The 16481-nt window shown below is 39.2% G+C and overlaps 1 long non-coding RNA gene and 1 pseudogene across 1 annotated transcript; one reads left to right on the forward strand and one right to left on the reverse strand.

Moving 5' to 3' along the window:
* Nucleotides 1-1215: 1215 nt before the first annotated feature.
* On the reverse strand, nt 1216-9956 carry LOC122884552. Its single transcript, XR_006379914.1, has 3 exons — nt 9854-9956; nt 8126-8261; nt 1216-3322 (listed from the first exon to the last, which is right to left on the reverse strand). It is a non-coding gene; the product is annotated as an uncharacterized LOC122884552 (long non-coding RNA).
* Nucleotides 9957-10087: 131 nt separating this feature from the next.
* Nucleotides 10088-16481, forward strand: part of LOC122884551 — a 67462-nt pseudogene continuing 61068 nt past the window's right edge.

A 16481-nucleotide genomic window follows, 5' to 3' on the forward strand; every position in this document is an offset into this window, starting at 1 on the left:
TCTGATGAGGCAGTGCAGACATTATTTGTTGGATACAGTAAGTATGAACACTTCTTGATTTGAAAGCATTAAGTAGATATTATTCTAATTTGCAAGATCAGAATAAAGGATACTAAATACTGCTTTTTAAATTCTAAGAAATTATTGAAACAGTTTTTTGAATTTTACTTGCATTCTAAAACGTCTGTTTTTACTACATACAGTATTATTCTTATAAATTAGAGTGAAAAAAATTGCTGCCTTGACTAATAGTGCGCTATTAAAAACATAGTGTGAAAGAGATACATTTGACTTAAGCCTAATTTGTGATTTGATAAACTGTACAGCTTAATTGTTGTAGATTTTTTACATTTTTACAAGTTCAGTGTTGTGGCTGTGACTGTGTGTGTGTGTGTGTGTGTGTGTGTGTGTGTGTGCTGCCGTGCTGTAGCTTCATCAGGTATAAGGAGAGGTGTTGACTTTATTCCGAGCCTCCAGTAACACCACTGACTCTGATAGTTCCCCATCCCTGTGGGAATTCATTATAAGACAGCTAGAGGCTGCTTGTGGATGGTTACTGTGCTGCCCGTATGTTAACTTGTCGCTATCGCGCAAGGCAAACATGTGGTGCAGCTGCTTTCTCTGGCTGTGGGCAACCTGGAGAGATTGATTGGTGAGCCTTCTGTTTTATCCAGGATCAGGGCCACATTCAGTAGACATGGTGCCTCCGGAGAAGCAGCCATTTTCCCCAGAAAATATGGCTCATTACCAGCACAGACAAAATGAAGGTATATTGACTTTTTAACGTCTTACAACATACCTATTCCTGAGCTGTTTAACAACGAGCATTTGTTATCCTGGAAACCTTTACTTGTTTTTATCCTCATGCAACTGAATACAAAAACAGTCCTGATTTTAACATGAGCTCATCATGTTCAAGCCAATGCTACTGTCCTCACATATTTCAGTTTGAATTTACACACAGAACCACGTACGTAAATACCCATACACATGCTTTTGCACCCTGCACACACACACACACACACACACACACACACATACCCTTCCCCCATGTTTGGTCCATCAGACAGTTTTTAACACAAACCATTGGCCAGTAGATGTGTCTGCTCTGCTCAGGGGCATAAGCTCTGTCCATACCCTCAGTCTTAACTCTCTCTCTCTTTCTCTCTCTCTCTCACACACACACACACACACACACACACACACACACACACACACACACACACACACACACACACACACAAACAGTAAAGACAAACACAATCAATTATTCAAGACTCTTGTTTTGGCTCCTGTGTTTTTTCTTATTATTTCTGTTCTGTTGTTTCTATAGCATCCTCTGGCAACCTAACAGCCAGGAGGCCCGATGAGTGAGATATGAGGCCTGATGACTTGAGGTCTGTGTATGTCTTTGTAATTTAGATGGCAGAGCATAATTTGCATGCACAGCCTTCAACATTGTCTCATTGTCTGAAGCAGATTATCCTTGCGGCTTTCCACAACTGAGTGTTGTCAAAGACCTGGCTTGGAAGACAAACCATTGTCTCTGTGTTTATTTCCCCCATGAGTGGAAATTTTCAGTGTGGTCAGTCAGTGTAGTTAAACCTCACACTGAAGCACCCAAGCAATCAGTGTAAATAGTGCACTATCCTTTACTTTGTATTATTTCTAACGTACCAGTAGTACCTCTTCAATGAGGCTCTATACCTACACATGTAAGATGCATTGTGTATATTTTACATACAGGGACTGTCATTTTTCAGTGTGCAAATCTGTGCACTAGATGGCACTATGGCACTTATTATTCAATGCCAATAGATAATTTCCATTTTGGAGGATAAGTATGCGCTGCTGACACAAGTGATGATCACAAACTGCTTGTTTTCCCCGAGTTGATGTTGATGTTATCATGAAAACTCCATATCCACTCACATTTATTAATTAACTGTTTTGACCTTTAAGCACAAAGCAATTGTTTTGATTTTGACTGCCATAGTGAGATACATATGAACATACTGAATTGGAGTAGTGTACATCACTAAAGTTTTCACTTTATCTCCAAGTCTACTCTAACCTGATGGATTCAGAGATTTTTTTTTTTTAAAGGCTCAAGTGAACATCAAACAAAATCTACTCGAATCAATGAAAACATAAAAAAATCACATTGAGGGGATATATAAGATGTGAATCCTGGCAGCAATGATGTCCTTGTAACAGATCATATTGTAAATAAGATGGGTTAAATTGCACTTGTAGCTTCCCTTCAAACAGTCAGGCTATTCTCTCGGGGGGACAAGAGAGTGCTGCAGACTCTTCCTCTAATAACGCAAGACAATGAGATCCCAGCTCATAACATAGGCCTCCACTATATAGAACAAGTATTGGGGGCTTAGCAGCTAATAAAGTGGCAAGTCTTCAAATCCATGTCAGAAGAGCAGAGTGCCACAGGGACCTTTCATAACACTTGTATGTGCAGGTTCAACTGCAGTGTAAAGGTTACACATCCACATTGCACTGATCTAACCTGATGAGTTGCCTTAAGCCCCACAAATTTCAAGGCTATGTTTCTTATTTAAAGAAGCAGAACTGAATAATTCTCTCACATGACAGGCGAAGACAGGAGTGTAGAATGAATGTTTGAGATGCAATACAAAATCTACTGTGTATCCTCTTCTCAATTAAGTGTGCATGAAGCAGTGACAAAGTTAAAATCCCTTTGTTCAATTCAATTTAAGTTTGGTTTTGTACATAGGGTAATTTTATTTTTCAAAATGAAAAAATTATAATACACATCAATTCTGTTAATTGAATCATGCTGCCCTTTGAGTTCACAAAACACAGTCTCAGTAATTAGCCTTGATTGCCTGGTCTGTGTTTCATAAATGGTCTCTCCCGCTTTCTCTCTAGTGAACCTGTCCTTCACTTGAGCACAGACACTCCTCCAGCATTTCCACCCACTTTGTTTGTGAGTCTTTGATCCACAGTATTCCAGTTAAAGTTACACCCATGTGCTGCAAGTTGAAACTTTCAGCATTGTTGCTCAGGGGAACCTTATACCCGTGGTGCCTTCTGCTTTTGTCCTTCCCTTTAGCAACAGAACTCTCCTATGGTCCCGGACAAAAGACTACTCACGACACCATTTTATGATCTCTGTGATGATACCGTTTGCTTCTCCTGCTCACATTTTACCTTGGTCTGTTCATCTAATCCGAAATGTTAATGTCAAAAAACACCATTAAGGGTTCTCCTTTGAGACAGTTGTTGATTTGGAGCAAAGGATGATGAAGTAAGAAAAGCGATGTCCTTTATCCTGAGATTTTAACTGCAAACAAGAAAAACAATATAAATCAGTACTTTTTCTATATGGTGCACAATAACATAAAAGTGTAAGAACAGATGGCACCAAGGTGATAATTGAATCATAAAAACAAAACTCTAATTTCTTTTTTTCCCTTAAATTGATGTGCACTATCAGCTGGACCACACTCATAATGCTCATTGTGTACAGTGAAGGATTGTGTTTATGCACACGTGCACATAACATGCATATAAATTTGCATGTGTGTTAGTATGCGTACTAGAATTACATGTGCATGTTAAGCCTAATTGAAGCAACAATTTAAACCATTTTCTACAACAACAATATAATCTGTTGTATAAAACACTTAAAGACACAAACAACAAATACAGTATATTAAAATAGAGTCTAAAGTGCTGCAATGTCTTGTCGCTCCAGTCTGTCTAATCACTAAGTGAGTGAAACATTCATGGTACACTAGATCAGTTCAATATTTAATTTCTCAACAAAGACTACATGATGGAACAGATGCTCAAACTTTGTATGTTTCTCAGGAGAGCAAAACTCACTTTCATGGAAGCTACTGAGTACAGAGATTCTGATTGTGTACAAGCTTTGTGTTGTCTTCTTTGGGCTCTTCACCTATGCACTAAATGTACAGTGTCGTATAAAAAGTTCATGCTAAGTGTGCATAGTGAATCAGTGCTCAAACCATGGACCTAATACATCAATTGTTTACATCCAGGGCCCCTGAAAACTCATGTGTGGAACCACATTAGTGATACACCGAGGTTGGCCTTTGCCTCCCTGTCACATTTCAAGTGAAAATTTGACTTGGCATGTTTACATAGGATTTCTTCATCTCCCTTTTAAACCCCTATGGGCGAGCTGAAGGTGAGGGGAACTAAGATTATAATCCCCCGTTTCTCTGAGGAGCTTTTCTTTATGCACACCCTCACAGATGTCGACATTTGGTTAGGCGGTGTACGTAGAAGCCTCAGATTATCTAGCGCTTCAGGAAGTCTGTTTAGCTAAAGTTAGGAGTGGTTACTTTCCTGTACCTTCCTAATTTACCCTTGTGTTTTGTAACCTGGAGACCCCTGTGCTTAGTCATACATCTGTGTTAAAGAGCATATAAGAGAAAAATATTGGTGATTGAATATTGCTGTCCATTGGAAACCATAGGTCTTAGTTGTAATGATGTTCACATCAAGAGGCTCCACTTGTGCAGACGTAGACCTAGTCACAGGAAGCGTAACAGATGGTGTACTATATGTCATAATGCTATAAAATCCAACAGGAATTGACAGTTGAAATCCCACCCTGGAGTTTGCCTCTTTTAGCTTTGGCATAATCTTCTCTGGATTTCAATTGCAAAGTCAAAGAGAATAGTCTAGCACATGGGGACTAGTTATCTGGGGCAAATGCGGTCTAAGGTTGACAATGCAAAGGCTATGTTTATGTGCATCACACTTGCTATACTGAATGTTTCCCAGAGTGGAAGAACATCCTCCCCTGAATTCTATTCCTCTTCCCACATCCCAGTGCTGCCGTGGAAAGTAGGCCAAGTGAGCACCAGGGCGTTGCTTTTTTAAGATGATCAGTTTGTCAGTGTGTTTTTGTGTGTGCTCAGGACGACTATTCATGTGGCTTGACTCTGTAGAACAAAGACCAGCATTATACAATTTGCAGCACTTCCAATAGCAAGGAAAAGGGAGAGGTTGGAAAATAGGGACAGGACAAGTGCGGATGAAACAAAGACAAAATCTGACTTGTACTCTAATTCATTTACTTCCTCTTTTCAACCTCTTTGTTGCAGCAAAAAGGTCCCTTGCCAGTAACACTCCTCTGCAGGATCATACTGTACTCTAGCTGGCATGGATTATTTTTAGCTATTGCTGTGCAGCTTTCACCTTGACTCTCTCCATCTTGACATCATAATTAACATTTCTGTTAATAGTAACACAGTTCAATATTAATAAGGATCTCACTAAAATCAAAATTCAGTTGTAGAGCGGTAATGAATTGTACTGCATTGCTCATATATGAGACACCTTGTCAATCACCATCACATTTGTATCAATTGTATTAATGATGGTAATCCCTGGAAGTAGAAAATAGATGCACTGATGCAACATGTAGAAAATATACATTTTGATGTGACTTGAGAATTATTGGACTCCTGCAGGTGGGGCAGTATCACTATAAGTTGGCAGTATCTCCATCACAGGGGTCAACAGGCAAATTAAAGTTCTCTTGAGGACTGAGGCACTGCTGCTGCCTGTGTGGTCATGCACACTCACATGTGCAGTGTAAAAACAACACAAGGTTAAAGCTGATGCCTCCCGTTTTGGAGGCCACATTGCCCAATGCAACATGTGCTCATATCATACTTATTGATGAGATTTTTAAATGACCTTCAAAGTCAGATTTTCTGCACACGTTTTTCTGAGTGTCACAGTCCGTTTGGTATTAGTGCGCCTATATTATTAAGTGAATATGTTCCGATTTATGGCTTAATAATCAAATTTACCTCACGTCCATCAACACCACTGAGAAACGTGACGCGACCTGATAACTTTTTTTAAATAAAGATTTTTTTGGATAGGCATACAAAGCAGTGATGGACACAATCAAGATTGGGCTTTATAAGAGCGAAGGTATGCTGGATATTTGGTCATGTGTATTTTGGTCTAAATTTCCAGGGGATATTTTAGATGTTAATAGCCCTGAAGTGGTCTCGGTTTCTTATTTAATTTCTCTCGCCTTCTTTAAATGTAATTCGCCCACAGACTGCGCCGCGAGGCTCTAAACCGCGCAGAAACTCTCTCATCATTTCCACAGCAGAATGGAAATGCAAATCGTGCGCACGGGCAATGCCCTTGACAGAACTCACCACTGCACACAATTAACATGAGCACTCTGACAGAAGTCAGTGACGAAATGTGAGGTCACAGCAGCTGCGTGTCAGATAATATGGTTGTGTTTATTTATCTGACACAATCCTACATTAAACGCATCAAAAAGTTACACACGTGGACTGTATAATAATAATAATAATAATAATAATAATAATAATAATAATAATAATAATAATAATAATAATAATAATGGCTTGTGTGACAATTTAATTGTTTGCCATGGAAAACAGTAAGGTGCCCTGCTCTGATTAATCTTTTAGCTCTATAAATATGTATTTTTTGTTTTTTAATTCTTGTGTGCACGTTGGTCAGAAAATGTTTAAGAATCCTCTTGAAAAATATTGTTTTATTTTTTGAGATAATTTATCCTGAACGTAAACAACCGTTTTTTTGTTTTTTGGCCGCTCTGGGGGCTGGGGAGGGGGGTTGTTAGATAAACCTATGTTGAGATTTAGCTATCTTGTCACTGAGGAACACAGCTGCCTCATATCGACACAATGATCTCAAGTGTAACCAACGAGGGGCGCTGTCCGTCTATCAGCTATAACTACTTGACACGAATAGCCTACATGATTGATCTCATCACTCTTGGCCATTTGTGTTTTACCCCTATAATTAAAAATAACGCGCAAGCTGTATTTTAATATGATATTTGAATATGTCATATCAAATTTCGGACGTGCATTTATTAGGCCTAACGTTAATAGCTTCTGGAGACAAAGTTTGCAAGGAGGCTGTCATTTGTAATGAGGAATCAAGCATTTTACTAATTTAATTTAAATACTTGATTAATTACAAATATTGTCTAATTCTTCCCACTTTGAGACAAATCTCAATACACGAGTCTAAACTGAAGTTGATCTTTTAAAGCTACAAGTGATGTGGATTTTAAAACAAAGGATCTCGCAGTAAAGGTGAAACAGTTTTTTTTTTCGTGCAGTAGCTTCCACATGTCACATAAATAAATAAATACATTTTAAGTTCAACCATATACACAAAATATTATAGGTAAAACAATGGAATAAACATGTTAGTTGAGTTGCTGTAAACAATAAGTGCGCTGACTGCCTATTTGTTCCATATGGAATTGGGAAATGATGCGTAACTGTAGACGTATTTGATTAATATTTAATCGAAAAAAGATCACTTTAAAACAACCTCTGTGATACAACCATGAGCGAACTTGCTTGGTGGGTGCTAATAAGATTTCTTTTTCCCCCTCTTTTGCCAATCAATTCATTAGGAAACAATGCAGGTGAGCATAATGAAAGTGTTGTCCTAATAAAGTGCATCGATGGACAGCTGGGCAGCGGCCGGCTGATTGACTTTGCCTTGACATCTGGGAGGCCCGCTGGCCCCTGGCACGCGTATAGGCTGATGTCGCCATTTACATGCAAATTTAAGGAGATCATGAGGGCCTCGCCCCGTAAATTCACACAAAAAAGAAGACGTCACCCTCAATACGGAGGAGGCTCGTCCCGTCGAGACGGGAGGTCTTCTAAGTCATCGTGTACATTTTTATTGGGAGCCACGCGTCCCGAGGAGTTTGGTTTTATATCAGTGGTCAGGCCCAAATCTGTGGGGGGTTCATTCATTGTGGCCACTGAATAGAAGAATGAGATAACAGTCCCCCCGTGTCATCAACCGGTCATTTAAATGAGCATTCAGCCTGGCTCAATGCGGCCACGATGCAGAGATCAGGCAAATAGTTTGCTCTTGTTTCCCTGCTTGTCAGCCATCACTTACCTCCAGCGTGCAGTTGAGAAACAGACTTTTTTTAAAGGTGAGAAAATGAGAAAATGTGACTAAGATCCTCTAATTCCTCGGCCGTGCAAAGTTTTCATGCACGCAACCACTAAAACATACGGGGATCAACATTTCCTTTATTTTGATGCTAACATTTCACCTAATGATGGAGAGCGCATTTTCCACGGTGTAAGCCCACCACGCAGATGATCCCACAGAATGAGCTGAGACGGATTCAGGCTCCGCGCCTCAGTGTGTGGAGCAGCTGACTCCCTCTCTCCACGTCCAGATGGCTCCTGCACACAGATTTGCATTCATTTTCCTCTAATATCTTCTGAAATAGCGGGGCAGCTGCATTTGTTGTCAAATACGGTTTAAAACTCCCTTTCAGGACAGCATCGTTACCTACGTGACGGGTGTGGAGATCCATTTTCCCTCTCCAGTCAACAGTATCAGATCTAAGAGGATTTGTCTCAAAGTCTCCTAATTTGATAATCAGATTTAAATCGCCTTGGTGCGTGTAATCAGGGGTTAAGTTCTAATAAGCGACTTGAAACTGTGCAAAAAAGCACAGTGAGTTCTGTGCAAAAAAGATATTTGCAATCTCGGTAGAACAGACAAAACATTTACAACATCCGTCTCGGTTTGTTTCATCTAAGAGGAAAAAAGATTACAAAAAATTACAAAGGGGCCCCTTTGAGTTTTTCTTGATTTTTTTTTTTTTTTTTTTTTTACAAATAGAAACTTGGATTTCTCTTAAATAATAAAAAAGTAAAAAAATCCACACCCTCATTTTGTGACTGGGCAATTTGGCAATAGATTGTGTAGAGGTGAAAGCAACAGCTTATAATTCACTTATCTTTGGCAGCAGCTATTAACCCTCAGCACCAGCTAGATAGATTGCTCAGGATATAGCACACATCTCTCTTCCTCGCACCCTCCCCTCTCTCCCTCCATCCTCTCCTCCTTTTCACCACTAATGAACCGAATTGCCTGCTTGCCCCTCTCGGACAGAGTCGGACATGTAGGCAGTTGGCTCTTTAAAAATGATTAAGATGTTTCTGATTATTACTGATTTTACAGGACGTGCGTAAAATAAAGAAGACACAGAACCATGGATTTCCTGAAGTTTGTTTAATGTCATGAGACACTGTGGCTCTGATTTTTAGCCCATAAAAAGAGGTCAGAAGATCTGACTTTATCTTCTGTAAATGGCACAGTGGTGGGATTGATTTGTTTTCACATTAATAATGTGATTGCTACGAAGCTGTCTGTTTTCAAACTTTGTTCATATTTTATGCTTACTGTAATAAATATAGAAATGATCTGCCTTGCGATACAGAGCAAAACAACTGAAAGTCCATTATCTGTTGTTAAAAATTCCCAATGAAAAGTTAATGTAAATCAATAGATTTATAATCATGTCTGATTCTCTGAAATCAGCGTTATATTAATTACATTTTAATTACAGTGAAATAACCCGCAGCGTAGAGTTAAAAATGCACAATAAAAATGTATGTATATGTAAATATGAAGAAACACGACCTGCCATTATTGAAATATGATTTATGGCCTGTATTCACACAGCTAGCCTACTGAGATGCTTTCGATACATTAGTGAACAAACAATCTTATCAAGTCAATTTGTAATAGGCTAATAATAACACATTTAATCGAATAAATATGTCAAATACTATTAATTTTAATACAATATAATACAACTAATCACGTAAATTGCTATCGTTAGGCCAGCTAAAAATAATAAGCAATGAATTCCGAGTTATTATTATGTAGCCTATTATTTTTATTTTTTTATTTTTTTGTCCTCATTATGTGTGATGGGTACACCCGGTTGAATTTTCCATATCATTAAAAAAATCAAACTCACCACATATAGGGCCTAAGCAAGAGGAAAAGTGGAGCGAATGAGTGTTCTCAGGCTGCTGCACTATAGGGCTGTACCCATACAGTGGAGCGCCACTGCCTGACAGGAACCGTCAGAGCTCCATATATGGTCAAAGCCACGCCCCTTCAGCGTCATATTCTGACAGCGCCTCTCCCGTGGGTTTAGAGTTTTGGCTCCCGGGAAAGATTTCAGTCCTCGGGGAAAGAGGGCTTAGTTTTGCATGTTCCCATCCATCCTGCACGACGCGAAAGGGCCCCTTATCCACCTCTCCTGTGTACTAGGAACACCTCCACTGGTGATCAGCCTTTGCCTGTGTTTGTCTTGTGGAGAAGCAGCAGCACCTTTTCAGGAGTGGGTTTTTTATTCAACAAGAAGTCCTGAAGGTTTTGGATGCGGTGCTTCAGGGATGTGGGCACTTTGAGAGCAGCATCACCCACAAACACAAACAACTGCCATCGATTTTTCTGTGAATAGCACAAAAAAAGAGAAGAAAAACAAAGAGGAACAATAGCAACACAAAAAATCTTGTCTATTGAACAATTCACTTTTCCAGTCTGTGGATACCGCTCTAACTAAGTACAGCACTTTGAGAATTGTTCACATCGGACGGACTGAAGAGGGAGGCAAGACCTGTGGACCGGGTTTTCCCTCGCAAGTCTGAATCGGCTCTCGATACTTATCCCGTGAAAAAAAAAAACCTAAAGGATAACACGCTTGGACGTTTATTTTCCCTAATTTCGCAGGAGGCTCTTTTTCACGCAAATTGTCCTAAATGTTTGGGATTCAGGAAACTATACCGCGGGGTGGGACGACGATGAAGGAGGAACCGCTGGGTGGACTGAACTCGGTCCGCTCCTGGATGCACACAGCTGGGGTGGTGGATGCAAACACAGCCGCCCAAAGGTACGCATGCCAAAAGCATCTGATTTTTCTCACGCATTCCCTCATCATATCGACCCCTCAATCCCCTGAATACTCTGTATCAATTACGGTCTCCCAATAAATGCCCCCCCTTCGGCTTTCCCTTCTTTCATTACATCAGATTACCCATTATTGTGACAAATCAAGAAATCTCCCCCGTACTCAAGCGTGCTTCTGCATCGCCAATGTTTCCATCAGCTTCTCCATCATCTAGTATCCCCGGTGTCCGGTGCTTAACCGAGATGGTCTCTTGTTTTCTCCCCGCAGCGGTGTCGGCTTGGCACGGGCACATTATGAAAAGCAGCCCCCTTCCAACCTCAGAAAATCCAATTTTTTCCATTTCGTCCTGGCGCTGTATGACAGACAGGGTCAGCCCGTGGAGATCGAAAGGACAGCTTTTGTGGACTTTGTGGAGAAAGAAAAAGTAAGCGGTGTATTTTAGAAACACATGCACCCCTGTACATAATCAGCACATGTATCGAAATTATGTTCTCTGAAATGGCAGTGGGTTACTAAGGGGATGTCACGTGTAATATTGATTTTTTTTAAAACCCTCAATTCGTTGATGACAGAGAGTCGTTTTAACAACTAAAGCTGTTTCTCTTCTTTTGCACAGAAACTATGATTTTTTCCCCCAACACACAGACATGTGGCACAGTGATAGGCAGTTGTTTTGTTGATGTTGATTTTCACAAACTGTTGTCTCCTGCAGGAACCAACCAGTGAAAAAACTAACAATGGGATACATTACAAACTACAGTTATTGTACAGCAATGGTGAGTTAAACTGTCATTAATATTCTGCAAACACGTGCAAATATATCAAACATTAGTTTGTCTTTCTGCATGAAACCACATAATAATAATTATTATAATGATAATAATAAAAGCAGTCTGATAATTTTATAAATGTAATCACTATCTGAGCTCTTTAAATTTTTATTACATGTTGCTAAACTTTTTTTGGAGGGCTTTCTGTTATTTATTTATTGCCTATAATTCCTCCAAATTCACAAGTGGTCTTCTTTTTCTCTCCCCAGGCGTCAGAACAGAACAGGATCTTTACATACGGTTAATCGATTCCATGACGAAGCAGGTAAGCTGCTGTTACACTTGTTTCTACGCACAGTGCAACCCTGCTCACATCCAAGGTTCACTTGTGCAAAACCTTAACATTCCGTGTAAATTGTCACCCATGAGATACATACAATACAGCATACGGTTTTAAAATTTATTTTGCTTGTGGCACAAAATAAAATCAAATTTCCCGTTTAACAAGAAGAGACAGCTTCCATTCTGACTGTTTACCGTTCGCCATATCATATTGCAAGCCTCCAAAGTAAATTCTGCCAGAGTTAGGCTTCTTTGCAGGCTCAGTTTGTCCAACATTAAAATTTAAACACTATGTCTGCTCCATATGATCTGATTTGACTTTCCCTGCAAAGAGTCAGAGGTGACGCTCTGAACACATTTTTTAAAATTTGCATCAAGTATTATGTTTATAAATATAAATATTAATATTTTTGCTGAGGTGCATTTCACTCATATTCCTCATAAACATTTGAGTGACTCCTAACCGAGAGCACCAACGCACAAAATGATATTATTAAGTCTTAATGCGCATTTCAAGCCAACGCAAAGATTTGTAAACGTAATTATAATTATGGAAATATAATAAGACATCCTTATTTCAGCTCTGCACCTCACTTTTTGTTATTAAATAGAGGGTTTAGTGTAGAGCCTTCTGAATAGAGCCGTGAAGCCTGGGCCACTGGTCACAGACAACATTCCTGTGCGAATGATCCGAGTCAATGACGCAGAACAAGCAATTTATGGATTTCTGTTTCTACAGCTGCAAATAGCGACATAAATCAAACCAATATAGATAATCGCCCGGTTTCCAGAAAAAAAAGAAAAATACAAACCCCCCCCCAAAACATCAGGTCAAGTAGGACAGCTTTTAAACGCGAGAGAGTGATGCGACCTGGTTCAGATATGTCACTTTTTCAAAGTCACTCTCTCATGGCCTCAAATGTACCAGAAAAAAAAATCATGAAAATGATTAATGACACCAAAACATAAAGAAATAACACGCTGTTTATTTAATTGCGTTTTTGTTTTTGTTATTTTTGAAGTATTTTGTCAATAATAATGTAGTGCTTTTGCCTGCGTTTACACTTGGTGCCGGTTCAGTATACGAGGGAGTGAAGTGTCTATCCTTAGAAATGGAAGAAGGAGGGAGGGATCGAGGGAGGGAGAGAAGAGCGGCAGAACTGATAGCTCCACGCCATCTGTTTCAGCCAATGCTCAAAAATTACTCAACCGTACCGCCAGACACCGCTTTTTATCCACAGAAAGATCATTGTTAGCGGCTCAAAATAAACAACAGATTGCCCATTAACACTTTCCCCCAAATATCCCCAGATTATAAGCATATTGATGACACTTCTATTGGAGCTCTCCTTATGAAAATCTCTCTGCCTCTCTCTCTTTCTCTGTCTGTCTGTCTGAGCCACAGGATATTATCTAGATTAATAAAAAAAAATACAATTTATTATTATTATCATCATAATCATTACCATTCATTTTGTAATTCATTTTTTTATTATTACTGCCACTAGAAATATTGTTGTTGGTATTATTATTATTAATCATAGTTATTTTTGTAATTGTTTATTTAGGTAGGTGTCATTGATGTTTAAATTAATTAATATTATTTATAACACTGAGAGATTGCTGTGATTATCTTAACCATATTTCTTACTTAGCCTTTGCTCTCATGGAATATATTCTGTTGTCCTAACATCATGTGTATCCAGGCCCTGATTTATTTTATTAAGTACAAAAATAGCAGATATGTTAAGTCTACTAATTTGTTAATTTATGTGAATTAAGATGTGTTTAAGAGATGACTGTGTTTTCACTTTGTTTCCATCTCATTTCCTTTCAAAGGCCATAATATATGAGGGCCAAGACAAGAATCCAGAAATGTGCAGAGTTCTTTTGACTCATGAAATTATGTGCAGGTAAGCATTATTTTAGCTCTGTCCATTTTGCAGATCCTGGCAAAAAGTAATTCCCTCCCCTTCAATAAGTTTTGGCACTCATGATGTGATGCAGCAATCCAGACTGTCCTGTGGTCCTTCAGCAACCACAGAGAGAGAGCTGCTGTCATTTCTAACTTTGATATGATGTGATTCAACTTTGATATGAATATGAATATGACAGTGAAAATGAACTGACTGTCTTCTTCAGTGAAGGGAAATTGAATGTATAATAAACAGTCGGTGACACAGTACACAAGTTATGTTTTTTAATTTGTAGGTTATTTATTTTTTATATTTTAAGAATTGTATGCCATGGTGTAAGCCTGCCAGAGACAATGTGTTTTCTGTTAAGTTATGCATAGACGTTGCATGCTATGTATCAGTTTCTTTTTTCTTTCTAGCACAGTCAGTTCTCAGTTGATCCCACCTGTCAACAATGATCAGCGAGCCTTTTAGCGTCATTTAACCACATAAATCTCAACCTCTCATATTGCGCTGCTATTCAGCGGTGTCATTGATACTAAAAGGAAAAACGCTTTTTGTTGTTATTGTTGAGCTCAGCATGAGCTTTGTGAACATTGAATTCGGATACTGTCGGTTAACCTCTCCTTTGTTACACCGGTGCATTGTTCAAGTTACTGGTTGAGAGCAAGTGCAGCATGAGAGCTGAGAATGATTTGTCTTTTTCCATGCATAAACTCATCACTCACGCTCAATTTATACATGCATCCATCACTTATTTGTGACACGTTGAATATGCTCGTGCTCTAGAGGTAATTTTTTTTGTCAAGAGGAAGTGTGTTTTGCTGCTGAATAAAGAACTACTTTAATGCTGCCTATAATCAGATAAGAAGATATACATAATAAGAACAGTTATAATAAGAATAATCTTTTGAGATCTTATCTTATATCTTATTTTTTTAGGCTTGTAATACACTAGTTTTTGAATTACGTTTTTGCTCTAACACTTTGCAGCGCCTTAGCTATAAAACACATCTTTTTTATTGCTGCTAGAAAGTCATGTAAATCAGACATATTTAAATAACGTGTGGTTGACTGACAGTAGCTTTGCACAAAATCTTTGTTTTTCTTTCTGCACCATATGGCATAAATCAATCTTATTCACATATGTTTATATGTTTTCATTTCAAATGGAAGCTGGGATGATGTATTTGTTTATTTTTGCAGTTTTGATTCAAGTCCCAATCAAAGAAGTGAGAGGCAGCTAGCTATAGGCTTAGGGAGGAGATGGTTGAAACATGTGGTGGAAGATAGATTAGTGCTTTTGAGGCCATAATTGATAAATGCCCTGCAGAAATATTGGTTGAGGGTGGCACCTTGCATCTCCCTCAGAAATAGCAGCTTGGCAATTAGAGGTAAACAAAAGCTGAAGCTGTGAAAAGTGACTCCCCTGCCTCCTGGCCCAATCCCCACTCCCCTCCTCTCCAACACTAAGCCAAACAACACAACATGTTGTTTTCACCATTTTTATCAGCCATCAGCATCAATGGAATGGACAGATTGAGTGAAGGAAATCTCATGGCAATATTTTTCCTGATATCAAAACCACTCCAATGCCCTTAATAAATGTATGTGGTTTTGTGTGTATTATTTATTTATTTTTATTTATTTAGCAAAGTATTGCTTGTTCTGAAACACACTGTCTATGTTCTTATAGCCGATGCTGTGACAAGAAAAGCTGTGGAAACAGGAACGAGACTCCATCAGACCCCGTGATCATTGACAGGTAGGCTGTGTGCAGCTTCTTCTGTGTTTGTAAACGGGGAATGAGTAAGTGAATGAGTGAGTGACTGAGTGACTAAATGGATGAGTTACTGAGTGGATGAGTAGGCACATGGATGAGCTAGTGAACAAATGAGTTCCCTCCCGGTGTGCCAGACGGCCCAGTTGGGCTGACTTGCGTCTTAGGGCCCACAGTGTGGGAACTGTGGGTGATTCTGTGTGAGTGGCTAAGGGGCGTCTTTCCCAGGTACCTGTGCACCAAGGGGCGGTCACCACCTGGATAGGGTTTGTTCAATCACAGGTGGTTCAATCACTAGAGGATCATGCTGGGAATACACCTAATTAGCTTAGGCAACTTCACATTTATTTGGCTGGCTTCCCTTCTTTGTTTACGACAGTGATGCTTACACTGTCAATAGTTGTTTTTCATTGACTGTTTCCTTCTCTCAAGTTAGCTGTGAGCTAGATGCCATTAAAGTTTCGTTTTAGAAGGGATAAACATTTTATGTCTGCTGTTTTGTTCTGCACCTTCAGGGAAGTTACATCTGCCACATTTATATTACCTTCATCACTTTCTAAAGAGGGAGAATAAATGGTCTTCTTTCAGACATTGACATTTTTCTCACACTGTGAAAGTATATGTCCTGGTCAGTCTGAATATGTTTATATAGTTAGTGTGTGTGTGTGCGCTCGTGGTAGATATAGGGGTGAGGTAGGGGGTGTAGTTTGAGCGTCGATCTCAATGTAACTCTCACCACGTAGTAGGGAGAGACAGCAATGCTAATGTTTGACTAGCCGGAATCACTGTTTGCTTAGTGGAGAATGCCTGGTATCTGACAGAGGGGACAACTCTCTTATTAGTAATCAAATAGGGCTGAGCAGTTGTTGCTGCCACTCCAC

The sequence above is a fragment of the Siniperca chuatsi genome, linkage group LG11, assembly GCF_020085105.1.
Source record: "Siniperca chuatsi isolate FFG_IHB_CAS linkage group LG11, ASM2008510v1, whole genome shotgun sequence".
NCBI classification, from domain to species: domain Eukaryota; kingdom Metazoa; phylum Chordata; class Actinopteri; order Centrarchiformes; family Sinipercidae; genus Siniperca; species Siniperca chuatsi.